The following is a 14579-nucleotide window of genomic DNA, read 5'->3' as shown; positions in this document are numbered from 1 at the left end:
TAACAAAAGCATACCAGAAAGCAAGGAGATGTTTACCGCATATAACATGTTATAATTATGTTACGAGCCTAAAGACACCTAAATGTGATACACCTAATGCTCTCCCGCCTGCTCATGCAAGAAAAATGCAGAATATGGCAGCAACATTAACACTGAGAAGAAAACCCCACCTGCTTTCTGTCACCCAGTGTACAAAATAAAGCCTCCATAAGCAGAACTATTATTTACCCAAATGTTCTCAGGAGTTAACACACGTTCTGGCTGATAAAAAAGAAGGGAATGGTTAGAACAGATTAGTTCGGGTTTTAGTTGTGATGTTAGAAAAACAAGAGAAGTTCAGTTACTTCACTGCTCTGGAAAAAGTCTAGAGATAACGCTTATGTCATTTATTGTTGCAAGAGAAAACGTTAAATCTTAGGAAAACTTCCTTTAATGTCTGAAGAACAGTGATCCAAGGCTACGGGGAACCAACGGGTGTCCTGTTGCTGGTTTTGTAATGCTTTTGGATTTACAGCTCAAGTGCAGCTGGAGTTATACAGGGAATGACCACCTGCTGCTTCAAATTTTGCATGCAGACTTTATTTCTTTCCTTTGAATTTACTGTGAGACAGGCTGGACTATATTTCAACAGCTTAGGCTAATCCAGAGGCTGATATCCTCCCCAAAACATTTTGTACTGCTAGGAAGACATGCTCTAATTAAAGTGAGAACAGCATCTTCTGCTATTTTCTCTTTCACAGGTCTCAAATTATGGAGAGTAAATACATTTCAGAAGAACGCATTACCTATTTTCAAAGGCTTATTATTAAGAAATACGGTGTGTCGAGTTTTTGGTAGTTTGTTTCAAAAGATTTTCTACAAAGACACTAACTTTCCTGAAAATAGAGTCGAGCAAGTAACAGATTTCTTGACTGAAACTTGAGAAAACACAACCAGAATAATTCTCAGAGTGAAAGCACTTTGGAGCACCAACAGACCTACTGTAGGTCTGTAGCTGCCCTCACTGCAGGGCTTCCCCTATCTCAGCTGGGATCCTCAGTCATTAGTCGTCACCATAAAAGAAATGCCATAACAACATCATGTCAGTATTCAAAGTGGCCAACACAATCAGTAAGTATCAAAGGAAATCGAGCTTCACAAAGAAGAAAAAATTTGCTTAAAGATTTGCTAGAAAATACCTATTATCTGTACTTCACATGTAAGAATATCCTGGCCTGCATTCCAGCTGTTCACCAAGTGTGATTCATGATGACAGGGTAAGCAGTCCCTGACATGTTTGTGGAGCTACAGTAAATCGTGTTTCCAATAAAACATGAGCGATAAGCGTGCACTGTGATTCACAGGGAGGGCTGAGGGGAACCATTACCACAGGGCTCCCAATAACTGGGACCCAATATGCTCTGCATCTTCCAGAAAGAGTAATTGCTGCCATTCAGTCAGTGATGCCTGCCATTGTTCATCCACCCAAATAAGCCATCACTACAGTTATGAACTCTAGGTATAAAGATGGACGTTTTTAATATTTTATGATAAAAAATGACTTTTCTGAACAGGATGGTTCCATGAAGCTTGCAATCAGTGGGAGAGGACTCTCATACTCAAAACACCTCTCTGGTTCTATGACCTACATTCATCACGTCTAACACACAGGGACAGCCTGAAAATATGGTATATAAATTGACTGCCTTGCAGAGCTCAAAATCTGCATATACTCTTAGAGACATCCACCAAAAGCTCTCTAAAATTGTAGCAGTTTGCAGAAAACATGGCTATAGCAAGAATATCCTGGCTGATGCATTTGTTGCTTTTTTTTCCCCCCACATTCCTAAATTTGATTTTATTTTTGGATCCTAACAGGAAAACGAAATGCTCAGACACAAGCATACGTTGCCAATCTGGTAATAGAGACGTGAGCATTATTAATTTGGTGTTGAAGAAGATTTGCCAGTGTGCTAACATATCCTCCAGCTTCAGAAGCAGGCAGAAAGGACACAGCTCAGCTAAAGAGCAGAGATAGTTGTGCTGTACTGTTTCAGCACAATATTACGCATGGACGTAAACACAGATCTGGGATATCTACCTCACAAAATAACAGCATTATAGATCTATGAAAGACAAAATAATGCACAGAGTTGCATTACTCATGGCGCTATCACTGAATACTAAAAGTTCATCTACTATACACTGAGGACTCAGCAGATGTTGAGTGATTATATTAGAGATTATTCTTTGACCATTTAAATTACTGTAAGAAGCTTTAAAAGACGACCAGAGATGTCTTTTTGATAGTCCTTCAAAGATGTGCATTGTTGGTATTGTATTTATTACGGATTAAAACCAGATTTTAAATTACTTTGATTTTGTTTATAACTTTTGGCAATACTCTGATTAAAAAAATATTTTCAAAATCACCCACTACTAAAAATTGCATTTACATCTAAGCTGCTTTTCAAGCTACTAAGATGATATGACTCAGACATCCCTTTTTTGTTATAGTTCTCACCTAACCTCCACGTTCTCCACATTGGCAATCCCACAGAAGGTCAAACTGTGTGAAATATATCACACATAAGAAGAGCTTAGTATTAGATAGAACAAGCATATTTTCTCAGCTATCTAAGGGAATTATTACTTAGCGGATAGCAACAGCTGAAATGTCTCTAATGAACAGCTTGAAAGAAGGAAACTGTCAAGCAACTGAGTTTTGTCCTCTTGTTTTTTAGAATAAAGTGGAGGGAAAATTGATACTCTTCTTTATCTTGTTATACCAGCATCTCCCTGTTAGCACACTTGAACCTGGAAGTCTTTCACAGAAAATCTTTTAGAACCTGACATTTTCCACTCCATTGCGTTACACCCTCAATCCTACATACAAGCTCAGAACACACCACCTCTGCTCACTGTTCCCTCATCTTTCTTCAGAATAGCATGCTCCATCTTTTTATGTATTTCTTTATACAACCTATGCTTAAAACCAGATTCTCAGCCAGACCATTCTTTATCCTGCACACTCTTCATTCACCTCCTATTCCCACTGTGTTCTGTTATTTGGACATCCCCATATTAGTCCCCCAAAAAGCCACCATTCCCTTTGCTTTTTGCTATGGTCTCCTACATCAGGTGCCTGTTGTGATAACAATTCCTGTTTTTCCTCTCTCTGTTTCATTTTCTTCACCATCAGGTATTTTAGAAAATCAGCCCTGACTTCTTCCTAGACAGCACCAAGCATTCACTTTCTAGCTACTCAAGGAGCTACCTTCTCCCCCTTCTCTTTGCCTATAATTCATGACCAAGCTATAACCTTTTTATAACAATCTTGCAATTGTTCTAAGAACACTTCATAATGCAGTTGAAGTTTAGTCATGGACTAGAATTTTAAGTTCTTCCTATTTGTCTCCCCCAAAGCACAGACATAGCAGAAAGCTCAATTTGCTTATTAATTCCCTCCTACTCCCAGACATAAGTCTTTTGAAGAAGCCATCTTTATTTTTAAACCTACCAAACAGGTTGCATCATACAGAAGGATCAGACAACACACCCCAGAATTCAGATGATTCTAAGCAATAAAAATGAATGTTTGAAATGAACCTTTTTTTCCCACCAATAAAGAATGAATGGGACTGGGATTCAGACTTCCTTGCTTTTTTCATTTTGCTTTTTGTTACTCCTCTTTTCCTTCTTGTATTACCTTTAGCAAACTCAGAGAATGCCTGCTTATTTATTTCCATAAGTGGCACAAAAGGTATTATGTACCAGAGTCAAAGAAGCACTAACCTACAGTTACTTCACTGGTACTGCTCTTTTTTACTATAGATACACACTGCTTTCTCCGCAGAAGCAAAGAAACTATCTCTAAGCAGTTTTACAGTCTCAGCCACCATGGAAAGCTGAAACACATCAGGGATGTTCTGACTTCTGAGATTGTGGTTTCCTGTTTGAGAAAGGCTAAGATTTACACCAAAAATACTGCATATTTTTTCCCAGAAAATGAGGACAGTTAGCCTGAGGGACCCATGCATTTGGCTTTACTTTCAACTTTACTTGCAAAAATTGACACTACTGCCTCTTTTACTACTGCAAACACAGTTTTGCCCAGTTAACCATCTTCATTGTTTGTTCTATCTGGCTGCAGGCTCCATGACTGGCGTACTTCCTGCCTATCTGTTGCTTAATTAAGTTTGTTTTGTAGTAATCCCTGCTGTCGGCTGTTTTCCTGGCTCATGAATTGGCTCCTAACCCACCTGACTGTCAGCCAAATCTCTTAGAACCGGGCCCTGCTCCTGCACTGGTTCTGTGATAATTCTTTTCTCGATAGGCTAACTTACTCAAGTGAACACAATGAAAATGTCATACCTTTCATTTACTGCCAACGGAAACTCCTTTAAAAAGGCTCCTGCTTCTTCAAAGGGGCACCTCTTCTCATTTTAAGAAGCTTAAAAAATAATTAGTAGCATATACAATACCAAAAATACAGAAAGAATCACAATTAATTAGAAGATAGGCAATTTGGGGATGAAGTGAGAGGAGAAAGGTAGGGAGAAAATGGAATCTTAAAGATAACTTACCTAAAGACTGCTAGGATGCAGTCTAAGTGGAAAATCCCCTACAAGAATGACGTAGAATGTGATGGAATAAAAGGTCAATTGGGTAATTTCAAGGCAGGATATGGGTTAGCTCGTCTATTAACTGAAGAGGTAAGACAAAGTCTTGCGCCATGCCTCAGATGTAAGAGGGCACTAATCATCTCTTTTCAATTCAGACACTGTTGCAGCAGTCACCAGAGAAAAATCTACATCCTTGGTTAAGCAAAGGCCCACCTAGACACTACTGAAGCTCATCTTAACATTTGGTCTTCCTGTCTTTGGTAGGACATTGGAGAGCTTCTCTCCCTAGAGGAATTGTTTTCTGGCTGCTAGGTGAAGTGGCTGATAGAAAACAATGTTAGGAACATTTACAGCTCTTCATCTACTGTGAAAATATGAATGAACAAGAAAAACTGAAGGGTTAACATTCATCCTATTTTGAGAAGTTGTATGGAAAGTCAAACCACAAATTCATCAACCACTTCATTCTATAGCCAAGAAATATTTAATTTTTATGAAAAATAATGAATTAGGTGGATGTTTTTACACTCCAGTACTTAGAAAGCAGGAGTGCTGACTAGGAAATTGTTCAACTCTGGTTTGTCCACGCGGAGCAAAACTGTAGTACAAGTAACTGTTATCACCTTTGGGCTTGGAGAAAGATATAAAGCTGGAACGTAAGGTCAGGCAAGGCTCCACAGAGGGAGGGAGAAGGGTGGTCTGGTTGCATCTTCCCATCTATCTATACACAAAATGAAATCAGCTGGATAGAGTGATGGCATTGCCTTTCAAGGAGAATAGGACTATACTCACCCAGATTACCAGTAGTGGCTACGGCAGCCAGTATAAACAAGAAATTAAGCATTTATTCCCAGATTAATATGCCTGCACCCTCAGCTCACGGCACCAGCAGCACAAGAGAACTGCCGTTTACGCTCTCTTCCAGTTAGAAGTACACACCACAGAACATGGCAGAGCAGTTCAACTCTGCCAGCTGCCATGTCTTTCACTAGCTGGGAACAGCTCAGCTTAAACTCAGTAAATCCTCACTTTCGAGAAGCTCTGAGAAAAACAGATTTTTTTCAGACTAGAAAGAAGAAATAGAAAAGGCAGTCAGTCACCTGGTAGAAAGAGACTATATAATTTCTTCTTAAGCTACCACATCTCACAGCACTTTAAACTGAAGCATTTTTAAATGCTAAAATAAAAACAAAAGCAACAAAATAGGGAAAAAACTTATAAATAATCATGGGTTACAACAATTACTTAAACAGTGACAGATAGCTCCTTGCTGTGATTTTCCAAGCCATCTGGAAGTGCTCTGTGGAGCACAGCTTGAGAACCTACGTTCTGGTTGATTTAAAAAGTAAGCACCGTCCCCCACTGCAATTACAAAATATTCTCCCCTCACAGACAGACTTTGAAACAGTTATAGGTCACAGAGTCACCTCAGCCACCTCAGTAACACAGCAATGGTACAGTTTCTGCTTAGCTTCCAAAGTAATGAAAATCTTAACGGGATGTGTTTCCTACGGTGTATTTTGCCTCATTTAGCACACACATCTCTTCAATCAAACTGCAAAAAAGAAAATCATGGAAGCAGCTACCAGAGACCCTGGTTAACATGCTTAAACACAGGTGTCCTCCATTACTGAATTTTAAGAAGCCTGTATGATAAAACAAGAGCCTGTCCCCCTGAGAAGTCCTCACAAACATACTCAAGATTATGTGCGATCATGTTGGATTGTACAGAAGAGCAAGTTCAGTCTTGATACCCACTGCACAAGGGATCCTTTCAAATGCAATAAGACCTGCTTTATTTGTGTTTAGTTACTCTGTGGTGTGGTTCTCATTAGAAGGCCTAGCTCAATGTATTTAGGTTGGGTCAGGAGGACATGTACAATAATTGCTTAATACCGAATTTGGCAAAGTTAGTTTTATTACTTCAAAAAAAAATCTTGGCAACTGTCAAGAAAGCAGCTGGCACATAAGCTGTTTGACTTAACTGTTACCTCATTTTCTCTCATAATATTGCCAAAACTTCGTAACAACATGTCAACGGTTTACGGGCAGGTTCGGCCTGGTTCCGTGACTAATGGGATGGGCAATACTTCCCCACAGTAAGACATGATCCATCTGTGAACAGCACATATTTCTTTTCATTTTCTGGTAATTCACTGTATGGTGGGGCCTCTTGAGCTCATGATACCTCCTCTGCTGGTGATGTTCCAATCTTTTTACCTTCAGGCCAGTCCACAATAACTTCTAAGATTCCTGGACAACTGAGGTTCCCCATTCAGGCTCGCTAAGTAATCAATGCAATCCACTTACTGCAAGTGGCATCCCTTAAACATCCAGTTGATCACTGGCAGTCCTGGTGCTAGAAGGAGCTGCGTTTCAGTACCAATTACTTTGGAAGCAGCTCGAACGCCCTCGTATACAGCTAAGATTTCCTTCTCGGTTGGAGTGTAGCACTCTTCAGACCCCCTGTATGCCTGACTCCAGCACCCAAGGGGTTGGCCTCAGGTATCTCCTGAGGTTCTTTGCCACAAACTCCAAGTGGGACCTTTCTCTCCAGCAGCAGCGTAGAGGATGTTCTTAACATCCTGTCCCGTCCGTACTGGCCACAGGGCCACGGCACGGGCAATCTCCTGTTTAATCTGCTTAAAAGCCTGCCGCTGCTTAGGCCCCACATAACATCATACTTCTTCCATATCACCTGATAAAAGGGGCTGACAATGAGGCTATAGTTTGGAATGTGCATTCTCCAAAAGCCCACTACACCCAGAAAAGACTGTCTCTTTCTTACTAGCAGGAGGAGACACAGCAGTGATTTTGTTTACCACATCTGTTGGGATGTGATAATGCCCATCTTGCCACTTTATACCTCGGAACTGAATTTCCTGTCCGGCACAGCAGGACTCAGTGGGGGTGTGACTTCATTCAGGTCATGGTAGTCTACCGTCAGCCTCCATTCTCCACTGGCTTTACATGCTGGCCGTATGGGGCTTTTAAAAGGTGAGAGAGTTTTGCTTATCACTCCCTGACTCTCTAAGTTGACAAATCAACTTATGAATAGGGAGCAAGGAATCCCTGTTGGTGACTCTCTCCTGGAAACTCTCTCTTTCAGCTCAGAGACTCTCTCCTTCTCTGGGATAGTATTGAATAAGGCCTGATAAGCATAAGCCAGGCCCCAAATAATTTGTGCCTCCTCAGATTCACCTGAGCTGCCACATCCCTGTCTCAAATGTCTGCTTAGGCTCTCAGGATCTTGCAGGTGTTCACGAGTAAAGTTCCATGACACCAGGGATGCCCATCTCTCTAAAGTCTCTCCAAGTCCCTCCACACTCCCTGCCACTCAATATCCTCTGGCTTTAGAGAAGGATTCCTCAAAATAAATAGAGATACTGAGTGAAATGAATAAAATGATGAGTAGTACATTCAGAGAGATTAACAACATAATCAGATGAGCATTCAAAAAGTGCATAAATGATTCAAGGGAGAGACTGGGAGACTGTTTAAAAAAAATCACAAGTTCTGTAAAATTAGCAACTTCCTCTGGAGCTGTATGCCACATTGTATGCAGACACCACGTAGGTATTTCCATTAGTGTTTTCAATTGATTTTATATATTAATAGCTCCACAGAGCACAGTGGCAAACTTAATTAAGACACAGTACATTCTGAGCATTAAAAAAGAAAAAATGATGGAATGGAATTCCTTGAAGAAAAGATTTACAAGTATTTTTTTTTTCTCTTTACAAAAGCAAGCTAGCAGCACCCAAAAAGTTTATAAAATATCCCAGAATATTGGCTGTCCGCCTGGACTTCAAGGCAATATTTTCAATACAGTACCTGTAGTACTGATAAGCTTTCTAACGAAGCTCTCTGAGAGCAAAGAGATTCATTCTAAAAGCTAGAAAGCAGCCTATGCCCACATTCTCCACCAAGAATGTCAATGGTTTACAGGCAAGTTCGGCCCGGTTCCATGACTAATGGGGCGGGGGGACCCACAGACCCACACCCCAGGAAAGGGAAAAAGGCAAAAGGGGAGGGAGATGGGCCTAAAAAACAAAACAGCGACAACGATCTGAGGAGAAACAAACTAGTTTAGTAAATAAGATATCGGAATGCAAAATAACACAATATAATACAATATAATTAAAATTGAAGCTAATAGATAAAATGAGAGAGTGTCCAAAAACCAAAAGGCCTTACTCTAATGCTGAAGGCAAGACGCTGCCAAGACAAGCAGAAAGGGAAACAAGCAAAAAAAGAGGACATCTCATGATATGCAAACAGTTTTTAATCTTTCCCTCTGAACAGAAAACAGTAACAGAACAGCAAGCAGTCCTCTGGGAGATGTAATTGTTGCTCTCATCTGAGAATGAGGTACCCGGAACTATCCATGATCCATAGAACTGGAGCATTAACTCTAACTCCCAGTGCACTACGTGATGTTATGATGTGGAATACCGATAACCAAAAATCATAAAGCCATAACACAGCAGAACAGATGATTGACAATTTTTAATTTTATAGATAATTCTCTTCCCAAAACAAATAATGGCACTTTATTTGCTTAACCAGAAGAGTATTTAAACAACAATTAGATATCATTTGCATATATTCCATGACCATATTTACAACAGGTGACAGTAGTGCAATATCAAAGCTGCAACACATCAAGATAATTTAAAAGAAAGTGCAGCTCTCACATTCACATTTGGAGAAGGGTTTGGTTTCTGGATGACCGCTAGTGGTTAGAAGCCTAGGTAGACAGCAGCCTTGTACCCTAATCTGCTGTGCACATTCACTTATAATGCAGTCAGTCCACCTTAGAGTTCAACAATTCTACACAGTCAACTGGTATAGAAAGGTTGAGGGAAGGAGAGAAGTTGGAAGTGCTACATGAAGTCTCTGACATGAAGCAAACATATGCAAAAGTCCAAGAACTTTCCTCTTAAGATAGGTGGAAAGACAGTAAAATGACCCAAACATGAAACAGAAAAAAAAACAAGCCAAGAATATGTTTTATAAGCAATACTTCCAGACACCACTCAGGAAGGAGACTAAAGAATGTGATAGGAATTCTTAAAGTGTAGATACTGAAGACAGGGAGCAGGAGCTCCTGTCAAGAATCACAGAAATGGGTTATATCCTGGCAGGAAGAGGTGAAGTTGCAACTGAGAGAGCAGATAGGCTAAAAAAAATATGCTGGTGTTGAAAATTGCAGAGAGAAGAGGATGAAAAGGAGGACTTCATTAGAAAAAAGGACATTGACTTCTGGCATATTTAAGGTGACTGCAAGACATTCGTAAGGAAAAAGGTATGGTTGGATGTAAAACTGATGGCAGGGGAAGAGAAAAGAAAAACAACTCATATTGAGGCATTTTCCATTAAATGAGAAAATAGAAGAAATGAGTTGTAGAAGACAGGAGAGGGGAAAGTACTGCTGCCTAGCAAGGCCTGCCAGATCTTAACCCTGGAGGTCGGGACACAAGATATTAACAAAACAGTCTCCAGTCCAGCTTACACTGCAACTGGAAAGGAAGAACATACAATAACAGTCACAGAAGCCTGGAGGTAAAGCTTAAAGATTGTAACAAAACATACATGTAGCCTGGTCCAAACACTGAGGGTTCTTTTGCAACAGAAAAAAAATAATTGGCTGTGCTTCTCCTAAAGATGAACAGAAAAATCTTGGAGTGCAAGTAACAAGGAGAGAAAGTAACAGTTTGGCTTCACAGATTGGTCTACCCTGGGTGACAAAGAATTTACTACTGAATTAAGTAGTATTTCATTCTCACTTGATTCATTTAACCTCCTTTTTTGAGATCATGTGCACTAGACAGCTAATTCCATGATCCTGCGTATGAATTCAGGAGCATTTGCTAGTGGATACCGCCTACCTTGATCAAGCTTAAACACACAGCAAGAACTAGTAATTACAATGACTGTTAAGTGGCCAACAGTTTTCAAGAACTTCTACTATAATGTAATAATCCTCTTTATCTTAGATGTGTAAATACCCCTCAGAATAACTATAAGATGATCCCAGTATTACCTCTACTATGCTGACTAAAAACAGTTGGTACACTAAGATAACATATCTCAGCACTGTTAGTTTGAAGAAAATGTCAGTATCTTATAGCCTGGTTTGATTCCAATTGGTTTGGTGAGTCAACCTGCAGCGCACAGATATCAAAATGGCATCTATCACAAAGTCTTACAGTGCTTGTCAAGCCAGGTAGGAAGAAGGAAATATTTTGGAAGTGTTTTATACAAACAAAACTCACTTTGTTGAGGTGACACTTCCAAAGAAATTGTATCTCAACAGAAAGTCCCCAAACTGTTCCAATTAGTGTTCAATCAGTCAAAGCTGAATTCAGCAAACATTGTCCAAAAATACAAATCATAGTTATTACAGTTTCATAGCAAATAAATGTCAACCAACCTTCAGTTACCACTTTGTGGCCCCCGTGTAAAACTGAGGGGATTAGATCGAAACAAACGTTCAGATCTCTTGCCAGTGCGACATAAGCTTAACTAGATAACAATTAGATTAAATCATCTAAAGTTATGACCACAGGTTGTGCTGTTCAGTATCTGGATGCTGGAGATCTATCATTTTTAGACTGTTTGATTTGCAGTTACTCTAACAGAACTCTAACAGACTGTCCACAAATAACTTATACAACACTTACTATCAACATTTTAACTTTGAAGAAAGCCTGTGGAATCTCACACATCTCTTGGTACACTACCCTTTAATTCAGATGACAACTGCATTTTTTTTTTTTGAGTAAGATTGGCAGATTTTGCTCTGTCTCCTACTTACTGTGCTCTGCTTCACACTGTAGAGTAGTCTTGTAGAACACAAACAGGATTTCTTTTGAGTGAGAGTAGGTCATAAGACAGGCTACAGGGCATCATACACTGCACTGGTCCTTCTCTTCATGTGAACAAACTAGATTTAGTGTCAAGTGTCCATCAAATCCTCTTTGTTAGAGGATTATAACTTTCTAATTCTATAGACAGACACTCCTTCACAACTACATCAACCGCTAGAAATAGCTGCCGTGCAAATTTTTCTGAGAGGAAAGAGATTCTATATACACTAACAGACTTGCAGTTGTCATCAAATTTTAACAGACTTAGAGAACACATGATGCAAGAGAGAAACTAGCTGATACGATCGTATGTCACAGGAAAAAAACTAAATTTAATTAAATACGAGGCTCTCTCAATGCACGATTCTAAGCTGTAAAAGCTGCTTGGTCACCACCTCTATTGATTCATTTGAAAAGCTTTGAAAACAATCCCCAAAATATTTTTTCCTTGAAATTCTTCTTTAGGTGGGAAAGGAGAGGACAAGACTTAACAATAAAAAAAAAAGATTAATATCAACTGAAGAGCTCCAGAACATGTTGAGTAAAGTTTAAAACAAACCCTTGTACTGTTTTAAATTCCAAGATAAGTGAATAAGCATCAGGAAAAGGTAAACTTGCAATGAGAACTGCAGCTGCTAGTTTATCTTTGCAAGTGTTTGAAAGTAGATGACAGCACATAGAAACAAAAAAGCCAGCACTATCATAAACTAATGCAAAATGAGCTGCACAGATGAAATGGTACAGTTCATCTACTATTTAGTGCTTCTTGAAATTGCCAACAGGGCAAAGTGTCCTCTTGGTCACCGCTGATTTATCTGCAGTGCATTTCTTAGCAAGATAATTACAAACACAGTAAGAAGTCTTCAAAGGGCATTATCCCTACCCATAAATTGAATCTGAAAGTGAGAAAGGGGAGTGAAAAATGTTTTTTAACACAGTAATTTCTTTTGATGGTCCCAAAAATGTTGTAGATGTAGGTCACTCAACTGCAAAGGGACTAGCATAATAGAAATCGAGCCTCTTTAGAGACCAGCCTCAGATTTCATATTCATTTTCTCACTCCACCAAAATTCAATCAAGTTGCTTTTTCCACCTTCCCTCTTGTACCCATCAATGGTTGTTCTGAAAGAGGACTGTATGTAGAAATGTAAACAGAAGTGGGTTTAATAAATGTAAATGTGTGATTGGGCTGACTCCCTTTCCAAAAAGGCTACAAGCACCAGGATACACTTGGGTACCCTCACTATTAGAACAAACTTCCTTTTAAAATTCAATTATAGTTGGCCAGGAAAATGAGTGTAGGGATGGTGAGATTTAGAAATCCCCCACCTTCCTCTAGAAACCATCTGCAGTGAGGGCTTCTCACGCTTGCTTTTTTTTTTTTTAAACAGCATTGTGTTAGATTTCATAGTAAAAGGCAGCACAAATTCTAGCAGTGCAGTTTAGAGAAACTGGAACAATCATATCTTCAGTTCTTAGATGTCTATTTAAGTCCAATCTTTTTATTAGACCTCTGAGAGAACTTCTAGAGAGAAAGTCTTAGATGGGACCTTTCAATCAAGGTAAAACCTTTCCAACAAGAACTAGACTTCTGCATAATCACTTCAGTTACCCACAGAACTTAAGCAAGTAGGAACTGATATGGAGAGGCCACAACGTGGCCCAAGAGTTTTGCCATTAAATTATATAGAGCCAGGCTTTTCATCAGCTTGTCATACAAGGGCCAATTCTGCAGCACTAGCTAAAATGAAGGCTTTGAAGTAAAGTGGATTAGGTTGGACTTCATTAAGCAGCCTAAAATGAGCTTCAGCTAGCAATACAGCTTTCCTGAGACAATGCAAGCTATAGGGACGCTAACAGAAAGGAACCTTTGCTATTGCAGAAGATGTACCCTAACACTGTGCTGGCAGAACTCCCTAAGACAGTGTTAAACATACACTACAACACCCTATCCTTCTAAACAGAATCCCAATCCATGTCACAGAAATGACTCATGTTAGTCTTCCAAGTTCTATCTTAAAAATGAGCAAGTTACAAAAATGAAAACAAGTATGTTTTGTACATGCATTGACAGTCTATAACAAAAACATGAACACGGAGATATGGAGTATTACATACCTACATTCAACTTCTGGAAGCATCTAAAGAGGCAGCAGGACTCCGACACTTGTACAAGTTTTCCTGCCCCCCTCCTCCTTTTATTTATTTGTTAAGTGTCTGATCACGAATAAGTTCACAGTTCATCAGCTAGATCTGATCAGCAGCACATCTAAGGAAAAGGACATTTGAGGACACTGCCTACATTATTTTCATTGAGTTGTCAGCTTACTGCCATTTTTCTTGTGCTTTTCAGTAATTTCCTTCTTTTAAAAAGAAAGCTTAGCTTTATTCTTATCTGATTAGTTGTGCAAATTGACAGCTGATTTTTTTTAAATAAAAAATGAAAAGATTCAGGGCACTGGCAAAGTCCTGTCTCATATTTGCCTCTTCCAAACGTAAAGGTCTTGCAGCAATGTATGAGAAGCAAGGCAGAAAGCCAGGGAATTAGCCTCAGGCTGGATGGTCTCCTCCAAGAAACAAACAGTGCTGTAGGATAGATAATCACACTGTCCCCTTTCCCAGTTCCATCAGTCACCTCCCTGTCCTCCAGCATGGCAGGACTCCAGTAGCTGTCTGCAGATGTCCAAGAAGGTGTCAGCAGGGCTCAGTATGTCTTGATAGAGGCAGTGTTGTATAAAGGACTGATTACCTCTTCCAACTGACAGTTTATTCCACAGACAGGTCTTAGTAGGATGAAACGTATGTTTAAAAGCCTGAAAACATCTACTGATACAGGTCACATAAGGAACAAGCTAAAAGCCAAATGAGTTCTCAGGTCAACAATGAAAACAGACTAAAATCTTTGTGACATCTTAACAAAAGAGATACCAAGAGCTCAAACTGCAAGGTCAACACTGTTGTGGCCAGTTCAAACAATCAAGCTGAACCCCAGGAATATAAAGAGACAGAAGGATGATGCTCATTGCTATCCGAAGGTCAAAGCATTTAGAGGATATTCTGTTCCAGAACCAAACCAGGCCTGTGCCTTACCACGTCTAATCAC

At 39.6% G+C, this 14579-nt stretch overlaps 1 protein-coding gene across 3 annotated transcripts in view; it reads right to left on the bottom strand.

Moving 5' to 3' along the window:
• The window catches only part of COL4A6 (collagen type IV alpha 6 chain), a 123044-nt gene that overhangs the window by 63368 nt on the left and 45097 nt on the right, over window positions 1-14579 (bottom strand). The window contains exon 1 of one of the 3 annotated variants that reach the window (XM_021406343.1): window positions 4354-4503. The exons of the other annotated variants lie outside the window; for them this stretch is intronic. The gene's annotated coding sequence lies outside the window, so the exon portion shown is untranslated. Of the gene's footprint in view, window positions 1-4353; window positions 4504-14579 lie in introns of those variants that run through there. 3 annotated transcript variants of the gene reach the window in all.

The sequence above is a fragment of the Numida meleagris genome, chromosome 8 (genome assembly GCF_002078875.1).
Source record: "Numida meleagris isolate 19003 breed g44 Domestic line chromosome 8, NumMel1.0, whole genome shotgun sequence".
In the NCBI taxonomy this organism is placed as follows: Eukaryota; Metazoa; Chordata; class Aves; order Galliformes; family Numididae; genus Numida; species Numida meleagris.
Note: the sequence above shows the minus strand (reverse complement) of the source record. Positions and strands in the feature narration are given on the sequence as shown.